A 16,895-nucleotide genomic window follows, 5' to 3' on the forward strand; every position below is an offset into this window, starting at 1 on the left:
AAAGAAGAATTCACAATTGATGAATCCAAAATAGAAAAATAAAAATTCTTAAAAAAGAAGAAATATACAAATGGTCTAAATTTCAATTTTGGAATGCAAGACATTTTGAGAATTTTAGCGGTAACACATCTAGATGCTAAAGCTTCAGAAAATGGTTCGGTTGAAATTGCAATTTTTTATAAAACAAAAATAGCAATTTTTTATAAAACAAAATAGCAAAAATGATCAAGCAATACTCAAAACTTAGATATTTGGATATTGGAATATTCATGATCGAAATATTTCTCCAATACTGGTAGTAGCCCTGGATAAAAGATTTATTAACCCTATTAAAACAATAATAGGAGGATTACAATCAAATCTTGTTACTGGAAAAATTTGGTTTAAAATAAAATCAAATAGTTTATTGTTAAGTAACAATAATGCAAAAAGAAAAATATCAAAAAAATGATAAAAATTCTTGAAGAAAACAATTTTAAAATTTGTTTTGGAAAATAAATTTCTGATAGGGAATCGATAATATTCGAGATAGAAACTGAGCTTGAAACAGAAGGCAGTGATTTGGAATTAGTTTTTATGATGAATGAAGAAGCACTATCAGAAATCTCTATAGAAGAACAACAAGTTCTTAAACTTGGATATGTGATTAAAGAAGAATTCACAATTGATGAATCCAAAATAGAAATATCAAATATTCTTAAAAAAGAAGAAATATACAAATGGTCTAACTTTCAATTTTGGAATGCAAGACATTTTGAGCATTTTAGCGGTAACACATCTAAATGCTAACGCTTCAAAAAATGGTTTGGTTGAAATTGCAATTTTTTATAAAACAAAAATAGCAATTTTTTATACAGCAAAATAGCAAAAATGATCAAGCAATACTCAAAACTTAGAGATTTGTATATTGGAATATGCATGATCGAAATAATACTCCCATACTGGTAGTAGCCCTGGATAAAAGATTTAGTGACCCTATTAAGACAATAATAGGAGGATTACAATCAAATCTTGTAACTGGAAAAGTCTGGTTTAAAATAAAACCAAACTATTTTATTGCAAGGAAAGATGATCTTAATAAACAAAACATAAAATGCTAATGGCACATATCTTGATTTAAAAAATATTCCATTTGGGGAATATAATCAAGCCACTAATGATTGGGCTCATCTATGACTCTAGTCATTGTCAATAATAAACATTTCTGGACCAAAGAAAAATTCCTTGATTATATAGCTGGAACATTGTAGGGAGATACCTTACAATGCCTAAAAAAATGGGAAAATTTCACAAAAAGGCCAGTAGAAAAGGTACCTTACTTTCAGATAATAATAAAAATTTGGAAAATGTCTTAAAGAATTTCACAAATATTTTAAAAGAAGAATTTTGTAGACAACTCGACGAATATGTTTGTGATCACCACATAAGGTATCTCCTTGCATGAAAATTTGTTCTAATAGATTTGGGATTTTGAAGTATTGCTCATCTTCTACTATTTTGGAAATCTTTTCAAAAATCTCATGGGGCAGGACAGTTGTTGCCTTCTCATACAGACATATATCCTTTTTATTTTTTCGAAGATAGGCTCATTAGATTGATATCTATGAGATGGCCACTTTAAAAAATGTATAGATTTTTTCAAAAGTAAATAATTATCCATTCCAATCCATTTGTTTAGTGAATGTAAATATTTTCCTTTTAGTTTTGAAAACTCTAGACTTTGAAGGCTCACTTTCAGGGCTGCAGGACCCATACCCACTTTCAGTTGGATCTCGGGCGTCATCTTTGAGATGCTTCGAATGGGCCTCCATAAGCTGAAGGAGGTGCCCCTCGAAGAGCTTGGAACATCGATCCAACAGCTAAGGGGGATCACCTTAGGGAATGAGCCCTCCTCCCTTACTTTGACAGCATCGCCAACAAGCTGGAGGGATGGAGGGTGAAAGCTCTGCAGGCGGAAGAAACGATGATAGCCCCTTTTGGTCAGGAAACAACGATAACCTGCTAGTGGTGAGGCGGTGATAACCCCATAGTGGTGAGACGGCAATAACCCCTTAGTGGTGAGACGGTGATAGCCACTCTTGAGCTGTCACACGGCATTACCGTCTTAGTAATCAGATGGCGATAGCCACTTCAAGGGTGGACCGCGCTACACCTTTTGGTGGGGAGTACGCGATAGTACCGTCCCTCAACATTTTACAAAGGGGATAGTGAACCTTCATGGCCCAACCATCAGGCGTTATCACCGATGTCAAGAACCTCCCAAAAGTAGGGCACCTGGGTACCGATACATTCACCAACGAGAGCTTGGTGTGAGGTGAGCCAATCTGGCTCACCGAAACTTATGTGAACCCACGTGGCCTTTGAGTGTTACTTTTGTGAGTGACCCCATCTAGTTTGGGGTGAGAGAAGATAGCGACGACAATGTGAGGGTAGAGAAAGGGGTAGGCCTCCTACATTGCCTGCACCGAAATATAGCCTCGAGCCGGGACTTGCCGACTCTAGGCAAGAGGATGGTAAAAACCCCAGGCATGAAATGGTCCTCTGCTAGCCTGCGAGTGCAAGGGGAGCAGCACCAGTATTTTTAAGGGTTTACTTATCATGGACCATGAGAGTACTGAGTCGTTTCAGAGCTATTATGAGATGGTCTTCCCTACTGGCCGCCATCCAATGCTCGGCGGGCTATTATGATCATTGCTCAAACACGGTCAAAGTATTGCTCAAAACTTAGGGCCATGTCAGCAATACGTGGCTACTTGGTCATGGGGAGGCAAGGATATTATTGATGGACCTGCACTTCATTAGGGGGCTTCCGCTCCTCGGCGCTATGTATGACGAGTTTGTACCCCCCGAACTCAGACATCGTTGAAGGGGAAAGAGTAGGGAAAAAAGCCCCACCGACTGGGCTTCAGAAACTGTTTGGGATCTACTAGCTACTATGCGGTGAGTCCAAAAGTGGACGGATCTCCTTCATCGAATGGATAGCATTTTTCTACGGCCAGCATCGAGGAAAAGGAAGAAGGGGAAGGCACCCCTAAAGGAGGCCCCATCAGTTTTTAAGCTGCGGAAGGAGAATGGGTATATCTTCCTGTCAGCTTACCTGGTACTTTTCTTATGCAAGTTTGCTCTGCCAGGTGAGGCATACACCATTCGTCCAGGAACTTCTATGTGGTATGTGACATGGCACGGGGCAAAGAGTATGCACTAGCACAGCCAGTCCTGTGCAGCATCTATTATGGCCTGGGAGCCATTTCTTGGGGGAGACTACATAATGGAGAGGAAGGAGGGAACGACATAGTAGATGATGAGGCCTTCCGAAGGGATTTCAAGACTCCTTTCCCAATCCATTATGTTTATGGCTGGCTTGGGGCTTACTTCCCTAACACCTACCTCAAAAATAGGTTGTTGGAAGATACCATGTGCCCATTCCTTTTGAAGATTACCGGGCATAAAGCAATTTTCTACACACCTGGTCATGCAAACAGCTTGTTCTATAATGGCCATCTTCACATGATCCGAGTTGCATTCTCAGTTGGGGGCCTTATAGAGCATGCATTCGTTGACGAGCTGGGCCACCACCTAGACGGTGATTTCACCAGCCATAATCCATAACGCAAAAAGCTTGAGGGATACTTCCCTCATCAATTCGCCCGGCAGCATGGGCTAGATCAAGGATGCCCATCATCGGAAGCCCTATACTCCTCTCGGCTTTGATTCTCCAGAGGAAACGGTCAGCGTCATGGTCATTAACGATCCTAATGACGCCCAAGAGGAGCGCATGAACAGGTTTGAAGCCATAATGCAGTCTATCATCAAAAAGATGGAGCGCCTAGAACCCGCTTGGTCTCCTCCCTCTTCTTCCCACCTTGAGGCCAACTCCCCTCCTGCTGAGGACACAACTCCTAGGAAAACTCCTCTAATAGCCTCTCAAGATGGTTCTGCTTCTCGGGTATACTCCCAAGGTGACATAGACGCCATGGTGACCCATAGCCTCAAGAACAAGATCCCAGGTATGCAAGGGGCACTGCTTTACCAAAAGCCATACCCCTCTCATATTGATCAGGTATCGTTTCCCCCAAGCTACCAAAAGGGGAAGCTGCCCTTGTTCAATGGTACGACATCACTGCACCAGCACATTGCCCATTTCAAAGTAGCCTGTCGAGAGTCAGCAGCTGACAGATAGCTCCTCCTCCGTCAGTTTGTCGAGACCCTTAAAGAACTAGCTTTCCAGTGGTATGATCGGTTACCTTCAAGCTCGATACACACCTGACAGGAAATGAAGCAGCTCTTCTATCAGCATTTTTATGAAGTGCAAAAAAACGTTTAAACCACCGAGCTCCTCACTCTGATGTAGGAACCTGGCGAGTCGATCGACAAGTTTATAGCCCAGTGGAGAGAATTGGCAACCTACCACGCTACTCGCATGACGAAATGGGAAGTAGTTCAAACCTGTATTCGGCACTAGCTGCTGGAGATAGCCCTGCATGTTGAGGCTTTCAACCCTTCCTCCATGTAGGAGCTCATCTCTAAAGAAGTGCCTATTGAGGGTCTATCCAAGCACCATGATAATTCCCGTCAACAGTCCTCTAGCTCGGGAAACGGCAGGGACAATGGCAATTCTCACTCCAGTAATCGGGGTAACCAGCAAAAAGGGGTGATTAGTGCAACTGTCACTGTCATGGACACTAAGAAAGTGCCCTTCAGACCTTGGACCTCGGACCTCTCCATAGGGGTAGTCACTACTAAAGCACAAACAACACCTCAGACTGGAGACGAGCAGAAGCAGACCTACAACTAGATCCCACCTCCCAAGAACTCCAGTCGAAATGACTACTGGGCCCGGCATCGAAACAAGGTGTACCCCTTTGAGAAAGAGTGGGTTCCTGCGCTACTCTGATTACTCTTGGAGCAGGGTATGATTCAGGTACCTAAGGTTAAGTCTCTTGAGCAACCCACTCAAGAGACCCATAAGAAGTACTGTGCCTATCACATAAGGGTAAACCATCCCATCGAAGACTGCTTTGTGCTCAAAGAAATTATCGAGGCACTCATTAATAAGGGTAAGATAAAGCTCGAAGAGCTAAATAAAGCATTCAGGGCAACTGAGGCTTCCCATGTGGTGACAATCCAAGCAGATGATGAGGCACCCTCTGTCCTTCACACAGTGTTCGCTGTGATGCTCGAAGAGGGTCTCATCACCCCAAGCCGACAAGGCAGCCCAAGCTCTTGGCTCCCTGGACTAAAAACCTTTGGTGTCCGTACTACGGGATACGAGGCTATGACCTGAGTGAGTGCACTGGGTTTCATACACTCCTTGTAAAGAAGATGAAAGAATGCCAGAAAGTTCATGAAAACACAAGGGGAACCCCCAAGTCCTTGCGCAACCGGGGAAAGTAGACCCCTCGCTGCAAGAGCCGAGTCATAATGATTTAGCCCAATTCTAGGTCTTGTTCGAAGGTTTGCTCCAGCAAGGACTCATCACTCCCAAGCCCACCAGGCAACCCAAGCGCCTTGCCCAGGGAACAGAAAATCTCTGGTGCCCATACCACCAGGAATGAGGCCATGAGTTGAGCGAGTGCTCTGGCTTCGAAGCAGTACTCGTAGAAAAGGTACGGAAGGGCCAGATCGTTTGTGTCGTCCTCCCGGAATGCTTCCAAACCAACACCCCCGTCCAGGAAGAAGATCCAGCACAAGGCCCCTATGAGTACACGTTAGGCCCGTCTGAGCCATCGACTTCTCAGCCATGGGAAGTTTACCATGGGCAAAGCAGGCTCAAGTCCCTAAAGCGTGAGGCAGTCCGCCAGGCTAGGGCTACTCATTGGCCCGATAGGACAGACCAAATCCCGCTCGTCAGAAGGAGACGAGCTCCCAGGTCAGCTCGTCGAGGGAATCATATTCCTCAGCCCCCACTAGAGGAAGAACTCCTAAGGCCTCTCCCTCCATTTCCAACCCTATAGGACTTCATCCCAGGCGCATCCCGCCTTACTTCTTCATCCAATCAAGACGACATCCCTAAGCCATCAACTGCCCAGGGTATGCTCAACAAGGGTGACAACATTAAAAGCATCCCTCAATAGTTAGAGACGGGGCAAGGCCTAAAATACTCCATGCATGCATCCGATAATGGTGACGACGCTAAAAGCACCTCTCAATGGGCAGAGATGGGGCAGGACCTAAAATACCCCCTACATACGTCCAACTCTTGTGACGACGTAAAAAGCTACCCAAAACCCTCTAACTCTTCTTCTCCCTCCTCTTTTACCTCTCTCGCAGGTACAACTCGGTAGTGCCCAGACTTCAAGGCCTTGAACAAGGAACTCAAAGGCACTAACATTAGCAAGTCGCATCGAAAGCGTTTGAGAAAAATACAAGCGCAAGCGGAGGAGGGAACACACTTTCACCATATCTAAGGTTCAAATTAAACGTATGTCTATTGCTACTTATTTTTCTACTCTCAAAATAATGTGAGATGAGCTAGGCTCATACTCCAAAATACCCACATGTACCTGTGGCTCCTTCAAACAACTTCAAGAGTGTCAACAAACAGAGAAAGTTTATCAATTTCTCATGGGTTTGAATGAATCCTTTGGAACCATTCGTACCCAAATCTTAGCAATGAGCCTTTGCCAAATATTAGGAAAGTGTACTCACTTGTTCTTCAAGAAGAGAAGCACAAAGGGTTGCAAGTAAATCAGCTAGTTTCTTATGATGCTGCAGCACTCATCGTTAACAAGCAAGAAGGGCACATGCAACAAGATGCTTCACGTCCAACAGGGAGACCATATTGCACTCATTACCGCAAACATGGTCACACTCAAGAGACATGCTATGATCTACACAGCTACCCTGAGGGCATTCCAAAACGAACTCCTAATGGGCATTTCAACCGTAAAAAAGAAGGCAAACGTGCTAACAATGTCAATTCCAATGCCAACTCTGCTGCTAGCCTATCTCTTGATGCTTCCGAACAAGGAGGACTACCATCCTTGCCACCCCCTCACTACAAATCAGTATTAGCAGCTTCCTTCCTTATTAAACACAGATTCTCAACCTTCAAATGCCAACTTTGCAGGTATGAAAACATGTTTTTCAATTTCTCAACCATCCAAAATTTCATGGGTGATAGATTCGAGAGCTTCCCACCATTTTACGCCCTATCTATCACCCGTCATGAAACCAATCACCAAGAATCATGATAAACCAGTTTGTTTACCAGATGGAAGCAACACAAATGTCACACGCATTGGTAAAAACATTTTGTCTTTCTCCATTTCTCTAGTCAATGTTCTATGTGTACCTAGTTTCTCTTTCAACTTGTTGTCTGTGAGTAAATTTACCAACTCTCTTAAAGGTGCAGTTATCTTCTTTCCCACTTTTTGTGTCTTTCAGGACTTGACCACGAGGAAAGTGATTGGAGTTGGGGAAATACGTGATGGATTGTACCATTTCGCTCATTCACCTGTTGCAGCTGCGATAACCAATTCAACCACCACCTCAACTGAAATATGGCACAAAAGGCTTGGTCACCCGTCTGGAAATAAATCATCTAGTTTCAAATTGAATAATGCTAAAATTTCATGTTCCACTCCTTTTTGTGACATTTGCACTATTGCCAAACAATCCCATTTACCTTTTCATTCTAGTTCAAATAAATGTGATGCCCCTTTTGAATTAATTCATTGTGATATATGGGGCCCATATGCCACTGCTTCTTATTTTGGCTCACACTATTTCCTCACCATTGTTGATGATTGCTCACGTTGCACTTGGACATATTTGATGATATTTAAATCTAAAACATACAAATTTTTATCTCATTTCTTTAACATGATCAAAACTCATTTCAAATATTCTATTCGACAAATTAGAACAGATAATGGAACTGAATTTTTGTCTTATGCCATGCAAAGCCTATTCAATGAGTTTGGAATTATGCATCAAAAGACCTGTGTCCATACCCCACAACAAAATGGTATTGCTAAACGCAAACACCGGCATCTATTTGAAGTTGCATGGGCATTGCGATTCCAAGCAAATCTTCATATAAAGTTAGGCCGTGAATGTATTCTAACAGCATGTTATCTCATTAACTGAATGCCAACACAAATTCTCTCTAAGAAAACACCTTATGAAATCCTCATGCAAAAACAACCCACCTATAACCACCTTCGCGTATTTGCGTGCCTTTGTTATGTACATAACAATGATACTCAACGCCATAAGTTTGCTCCACGTTCTAGAAGATCCATCTTTGTTGGATACCCACTTGGTCAACGAGGGTACAAAGTATTTGATCTTGAAACCATAACCATTTACACTAGTAGAGATGTTATTTTTCGAGAGGAAGAGTTTCCATTCAAAAACCCATCATCAATCCCAACTCATACACATGTTGTTATACCAAATCCAGTGAAATACATTGTTGATACCCCGCCTTTAAATTTTGAAGCATGTCATGAATATTTTTCTCAAATTCCCAACTCACCTCAAATCTCTCATACTCAGCCACCATCTCACAATATTGCCCCATCATCACCACTTTCGAATGGAACATCATCACCACCCATGCCATGTCGGTTCACTTGACCGCATGTCAAGCCACATAAACTCCAGGACTACATATGCTCCGTTGTTGATTACAATTCATCACGACAAGAACCCTTCTCTATCACGGCATCCTCTGGTAAAGCTTACCCTATCTAACCATTTCTCACTCTGTTTAATTTTTCCAAAACTTACCTTGCTTTTGTTTCCACCATATGTTCACATGAAGAACCCAAAAGTTTCTCTCAAGCAGTTAAAAATCCTCTTTGGCGTGAAGCTATGCAAGCAGAAATAACGGCTCTTGAATTAAACAAGACCTGGACTACTGAATCACTGCCTCCTGAAAAATGACCCATTGGTTGCAAATGGGTATTCAAAATAAAATGCTAAGCCGATGGGACAATAGAACGATATAAAACACGTTTGGTTGCAAAGGAGTTTACTCAAAAGGCGGGTTTAGACTATCATAAAACCTTCGCACCTGTTGCCAAGTTGGTCACAGTCAAGTGTCTACTTGCTGTTGCAACCTCCAAGAATTGGAACCTCTATCAGCTTGATGTCAACAATGCATTCTTGCATGGAGATTTAGATGAATAAGTGTATATGTCAATACCTCTAGGATTTGCTAGAGAGGGAGAAAACAAAGTATGTCGTCTCTGTAAATCCCTATATGGGCTGAAACAAGCCTCCAGGAATTGGTTCGAAAAGTTCTCATATGCTCTCCTTGACGCTGGTTTCAAGCAATCATCTGCAGATTATTCTTTATTCACTTTCAAATCTGGTATATTTATCACCGTCGTGTTAGTGTACGTTAATGACATTGTTGTTACAGGAAACAACGAGGACCATATTCAAAAGGTCAAACAATTTCTCAAATAAAAGTTTCACGTCAAAGATCTTGGCAAGCTCAAGTACTTCCTTGGAATTGAAGTAGGAAGGTCACCCCAAGGAATTCTGCTCACTCAACAAAAATATACTCTTGATATTTTAAAAGAAACAGGTTTCCTAGGCTCAAAACCTGTTTCTTTTCCTATGGAGCATAATCTAAAACTCTCTTCTAAGGATAGAAAGTTACTCTCTAATCCAGAAACTTACAGAAGACTTGTTGGGCGATTAATTTATCTCACCATTACCCATTCCGACATCAAATTTTCTATTCACATTCTCAGTCAATATATGCATGATCAACAAGAGCCTCACCTTGCTACTGCCCAAAGAGTTCTATGGTACCTTAAATGGTCACCTAGCCAAGGACTTGTCTTATCCTTAATCAACTCCTTCCAAATATCGACCTACTATGACTCAGATTGGGCCAACTGTCCAACTACACAGCGCTTCACCACGGGATACATCACTTTCCAAGGATCCAGCCCACTATCCTGGCGAACAAAGAAACAATCCACTATATCTCATTCATTAGCAGATGCTGAGTATCGTTCCATGGCCACCACTGCCTGTGAGTTGACATGGCTAAAAATACTATCTTCCGATTTGGGAATTCTTCACCCACAACCAATGCATCTCCACATCACCGATAATCGAGTTTTTCACGAGAGGACAAAACATATTGAGATTGATTGTCATTTCAATAGAGAAACTATCCAAGTTGGGCTTATTCGCACTTCACATGTCTCCACCAAGCTTCAACTTGCAGATATTTTAACTAAGGCTCTGGGCGAATATCAATTTCATTTTCTACTTAACAAGCTGGGTGTTCTTAACACTAACACTTCAGCTTGAGGGGGAGTGTTACGATATATACAACTCAGCACCTTGTCCCATTCAAATTCAAATCCAAATTCAAATTCAAATGAGGAAGGCTCCTCTTGTGCTGTATTTTTTGTTGCAACTGTATTGTTAGAATCCCAACTATTCAGGGAACAATTTTGTTAGTTCCTTCTTGTATTTATTTCATAGGCTGATGGTTAATGAAGCAAGTTTTTTTTTTTCTTCTCGAAATTCTTTGATTTGTCAAGATCTATTTTAGTTGGTAGAGGATTTGTTTGTGCAAAACCATTCTTGGTTGATGCGATGAAGGACAAACTAATAAGTTCAGGAATATGTCGCCATTAACTGTGATGAACTTGTTCAGGAATATTATTCCTCTATCTTTGATACTTTGGATGTGCCCCCGCTTCTTGTTTACGTTTTGGGGACTTCGGGTTCAAACCTTAACAATAGCAAAAGGAAGTTATTAATGGTGGCCCAGTATATTGAGAAGAGAAATCAATTGGGAAATTTAGGGATATTAGATAACTGTACTAGACAGCAAAAAACTAGAAAAACACAAAAACCCCACGTTAGGTTTACGGGACAGGGGGTAACTTGGAAAAAAAAATGCCGAGGGGGACGCCCGTAGATTGGGACAAATGTGTTCCTATTTTGAAATTGACCCCAATATTGCCGATAATTTTTTTAATATTTATAACTTTTTATAAACTAATAAAAAATATAAGCATGATAGAAATGACTTGACTTGCACCCTAGTTTTGCAGGTGCTACATTTATTTTTGTTAGCATTTGGTAAGTCTTGATGTTCTCTATTTATTTTTGTTGTACGCATTTAGTGAGTCTTATGTTCTCTATTTATCTTTGTTGTACGCATTTGGTGAGTCTTGATGTTCTCTTGTAGGCATTTGGTGAGTCTTGATGTTCTCTATTTATTTTTGTTCTAGGCGTTTGGTGAGTCATGATGTTCTCTAAAGCCACTCCTTTGAATAGCTCAAACCCAGGCGAGTCGAACTCGTTCGAGTCGACACGGGAATGGGTCACCCGTGTCGATTCCACTGAATTATGCAGATTCGTCTGGTTTTAGAGATAGAAACTATCTCAAAATTTCAATTTTTAGATAGCGAAACTATCTCAAGAGTTTTAGAGAGAGAAACTGCATTAAAAAAATTTAGAGAGAGAAACTATCTAAAAGTTTTTAGAAAGAGAAAGTATATCGAATTTCAAACTTTTAAAGAGAGCGAGATCAACTAACTCAAATTTTAATTTTTAGAGAGAGAAACTATATCAAAAATTTGAGAAAGAGAAACTATATTAAAATTTTTAGAAAGAGAAACTATATCAAAAATTTAGAGAGAGAAACTATATTAAAATTTTTGGAGAGGGAAATTTTCTTAAAAGTTTTTAGAGAGAGAAGCTATTTCAAATTTCAAATTTTTTGATTGAGCAGTTTATGAATCTAAAAATTTTTAGAGAGAGAAACTATCCAAAAATTTAAGTTTTAGAGAGAGGAACTATTTCAAAAATTTTAGAGTGAGACTATCAACTTTCAAATTTTAGTGAGAGAAACTAAAATTTTTAAAAAGACAAACTATCTCAAAATTTCAAGTTTGCAGTGTTGTCTCTCTTTCTTTATCTCTTTGAGTGTTTCCAACTGTTTCTATCAAACATGGAAAAAAACATGCTTGGATAATTTTTGCCACTAGATTGTTTGCACATGTAAATATTTTTCTAGTAAACATTTTTCTATCAAAACTATTTCACATGAACCAAATAACCCCTAAGACTGGAAAGTGCAAGTAAGAAGTGTAATTTAAAAAATAATAATGATAATAATATTAATAATATATAAAAAATGAAGACAACTTAGGGCAAAGCCTAGTTCAAAATGGGCACGTTAAACATTCGCATCCTTCATAAATAATGCACCCAATGCTTTTGGCTGGCCAAATTATGCTTAACCACGACTGGGGTAAAGTAAAATAGCATCCCGATCTCTGTTAGATTCATGGACACGGTTAGCATGCAGCCGGCCCGTATATTGTAGTAATGCAGGTTTTGACAATAAATAAATTTTTTGAAAGAAGTATATATAATGAAATAATTTACTTTTAATACAAGGTGGTCGCAATTATTTACAACTATTTGATGTGAAATTTGATAGTTTGGATGTGTCACAAAGTTGAAAAAAATTTATTTTGAAGTTTGAGCTTAGTCAATTGCATAATTACGGCTACCCAACTTCATAGCCAATAGTCAAGATTATTGTGACCTCCTCGTATCAAAGGTAAATGGTCTCATTCAATACTTTTTATTTTTTAAAATATAATTTGATCATAATTTTTAGAGAATATATATTGTTTAACATATAGATTATGAATATGAAAAATAAAATAAAATTTGAAAAATAGAAATAATAATTATATTAAAAATACACTTGGGCTGTTAGTTATAATTGTTTTTAAATAGATCATCTATTTGCATCTATGTTTTAAGATGGATGCTTTATACCTCTAAACCGCATATTGGAAAAATGTGATCAAGCGCGCACGAAACAATTGTTCTATAGTGATCGTGGCGGAACAATGACAAGGACGATTGATGGAGAAAAACACGAAAATGTTCTTTTTTTGAGTGGCTGTGCTACGCTCCCGTGGGTGTAAAACTATTCATCTACTCCTTTGGACAGAAAACCCACTTGGGAGGCTTTTTTTAATTCAAAACTTTTGAAATTAAATAAGAAGCACTAGATCATTATTTTCGAAAGAGAAAATCTGGTTTTTGAGTTTTCTAATACATTATTATTTTTAAGTATATAGAAATTATGATTTGTAATTTTTCTTTTTCAAGGATTGTTTATGGGTTGACGATGTTATTTCCCTAAATTTTAGAATCCTAAACTTAATTTTAGATTGGGTTTTACCCGAGGAAGCAAATGTATGGTGTGCTCCCATGGGAGCATGAAATCTTCTGGCTTTTTTTTTCCGGGGTCAGATTTGTTTATGGTACTGTCGTGGTGCACCTCTAAAATTTGTTTAGAGACATAGTTTCGGTGTTGAAAATCTTACAGAGTGCTTGAAAATCTCTTTTTATCTCTAGTTATAAAATTAAAATTTAAAAAATAGTACCGATCAAGAAGATCTATAAACACTTGAAAATCTAAAAAATAGACTGTCTGAAAAAATCGTTATAAGATGCACTATTTTTTAGGAGTTCAAATTCTTTTTTGATTTATATCCACACATCGTAAAGCTAAGATGACTGATTGGAGTATTTTCTAATTTTGGAACACTCTCTTCTAAAGGATTTTTTATGTGCATCTTACTTCAACTTAAGGTTACATTCTTATATAACTTTTTTTTTTTTTTATGCAAGCAATCAGGCAGGGTTCATTTGTTAAGAAAATTATATAAAGAGACCATTTGCTTTTAATACAAAGAGGTCACAATCACTCTTGTCCGTCTGATTTCAATTTGAGTGGTTGTCAATGTATCATTGACTAGACTCAAAATTTAAAAAAAAAATCTCAAACTTTGTATTACATTCCAAACCATCCAATTTGACGTCTAACGGCTAATAAAAATAAAATTCAAGAATCATAGTTTTAGAAAGGCAACAATAGAAATATTATTCATCCTAGTTTTAGAAAGACAATCATAGAAATATTACTCTTTCATTTTGAGAGAATGTAGCAAAATAGAAAAGTGTATATTACATATAATAAGATAAAAAAGTGTCCATTATACCATTATATCATTATTATATACACAATAAAAGAGGGCACAATTATTTTATCAAAAAGTTCCTCTCTCTCTCTCTCTCTAAAATTTCTTTTATGGTATCAAAGCAAACATCGATCCCGATCTGAGTTTTTCTTGTTGTAAGATGTTTCTCAATCGAAAGTTAAGTCTCTCACTCTCCTTTCATTACATGTGTAGTTTTGAAAATTGTCATGGAAATTTCGTGCAAATTCTTTTCTCTAGCTCCTGTTTTTCACTTAGCCATCGTCTTCACATCTCTTTAAAAGATTTATTCTCCTTTTTATTCATCCCAATTCTCATAAATCCATGTCATGAAACCCATTTCTATATCCTTTTAAACCATAGCATCATTCCCTTCTTCTTCCCTCCTTTCCATCTTTTTCTTTTCTCAAGACATCCAATACCATTCTCTCTACCTTTTAAGCTATCTTAGATAAAGATAGATAGATAGGTTATCTCTTCTTCTCTGAGATTTTTCCAAGCCCTAACTAATATATGTCATTAATCCATATTATTTCTCACGTTTGTTTAAACCAAGTCTTTCTTAGTTGATCCATTTCTTTATTAGAATATTGTTGGTGCACTTCAATATATCATCATAACACGGTCTGACCTTTTCAATAGTGTTAATACAATGTATTAATTTATGTATACGCCGGTGTATTAATACGATGTTAGTGTGGTGCATAATTATTTTATCAAAAAGTTCCTCTCTCTATCTTTAAAATATCTTTAATGGCTAATACATAATCTCATGTATACAATCTACATTTATTAAATGAATTCATTAGAAAATTTGGTTAGAAAATGGACTCAGTCGACTCACATATGATAAAAACAACTTTAAAAAATGGGATTTTTTTTTAAATGGTTAAAGATAATAGCATTAGAAGACTAAATAAATGAAAAAGATCTATAAAAAGTAAATTATTTGTTCAAAAAATCAACTCAAAAGTACTCGGCCCTTGGCCGAGCTGATCTACTTGGACGAGTCTGATTAACTCGTCCGAGTAGAGTTCGAGTTTAAAAAATAAAAATTAACGCATAAATTAGAATATATGATATATCCTTCAACTGCATAACATTAAACGCTGAATGTGTGATACTTCTTGGGTTCGAACTCTTCTTTATGTTAAAAAAATAAGATAATATAACGATAGATATATGAAGCATTGGACTTTCATTGACAATTATTTGACGCTCATTCAATGTTCTTTATGAGGGCAATGTTTGCTGAACCACTTCAGCATTTCAGACGCAATGGTAGACGATGAACAACTCTATGCCTAGGCCTGAATCACCACTTCCTTTATTTTATTTGACCAATTTGGACGCGACGGAAGAACAACCAGATCTATGTCTAGCCCTGAATCACCGCTTCTTTTATTTATCTGACCAATTCGGACGCAACGGTAAACGATGAACAACCGGATCTATGTCTAGGCCTGGCATGTCTTGGTGTGACTAAGCGAAAACATCTACGTAGCTCTGAATAAAACTTATCATGGCGAACCTCTGCTCTCAAGATAATGCAGTTCCGATCTTCACCTCCTCTTCTTTGGACTTCCATTGACAAATTATTTAGTGGTGTGTTGGGTTGGGAGCACACTCATCCAATGTTCACAAGAGTTTTTGGTATCAAATCCTCTTTTCTTGTTTTTTTTTTTTTTTTTTGTCACTTATGTTTTCTCTTTAAGAAAAAAAATTAAAGAAGAGTGGGATTCAAACCCTACCTATACAAGACAAGAAGCCGAGTTTTTCTCTTTAAAAATGGAACATTATTATATAGAAAATTGTTTCATGGTCTGGACCGTATTTCTACATATAAGGTCCATAAAGTGTAAAGCATCGGTGTTCCATCTAAAAACAAAAGAAACTAAGGGTTCAGATGTTTTTTTACTAGAATTATTATTTTGACTTTTAATTTTTAATTTTTTAATTTTTTCATTTCATGATCTTCATGTTAAAGATTACATATCTTTAAAAATTAAGTCTTAAAATCCATCTCAAAAATAAATTTATTAAGAGGCCCACATTTCTACATATGCGAGCTTGGCTGCATAGAAATCACATCCTTATATATATAACCATCGAGCATATATGTAGAGTGTACCCGGGGCAAACTGCCACATCCATAGGACGAGTCCAAGTATACCTAGATGAGTCTCGAAACATTGGATTATTTAAAATTTTAATTTTGATTTGAAGATTTCAAGAAAAATATGAAAAAAAGAAAACAAATCATCTTGAAAACTACCAAAATCATCTAAAATCTTATTTCTAACTAATATTGTTTTCTCAATTTTTAATATTTTCTTTTTTATATGTTTTTACCCCATTTATAAGGATGGGGCAGGGGCGAGTTGCTTTAGAACTTGCCCCCTACTCAACCTCACCAATAGGGTGAGTCACTTAAGGCTGGTCTTGACTGCAGGATAACCCACCAAATACTAGAACAAACAACGGACTAAGTTTTATAAAACAAAGTAAAGCCTCATTGCGAGTCATCATTTGAAAATAATTTAAGCATCAGAAATCTCTATAGTAGCTTAAAATCAATTCACAAAAATTGAAATTTGAAGTTCAAAAACTAATGAAATTTTTACAATCTACGAACAATCATTTTTAACGCAAATTCGACAGTACTCTGTTACATTATCTATTATATTTAGCATTTGACATTTTTTTTTTTTTTCACAAACATAATCGTCTAGGTAGGGATGATATTTGCCACCAAAATTACAGTTTTTGGTAATTTTTTGAGGTGACGCTCAACTTATTTTGATTTGAGCGCCACCCTATAAAAACATTTTGAAAATTAATTTGTGTGAGGCGGCCTGTCTCCTGACAAGTGACGCAACTTCT

The sequence above is a fragment of the Amborella trichopoda genome, chromosome 6 (genome assembly GCF_054954075.1).
Source record: "Amborella trichopoda isolate Santa Cruz 75 chromosome 6, AtrichopodaSantaCruz75HAP2 v2.0, whole genome shotgun sequence".
NCBI lineage: Eukaryota > Viridiplantae > Streptophyta > Magnoliopsida > Amborellales > Amborellaceae > Amborella > Amborella trichopoda.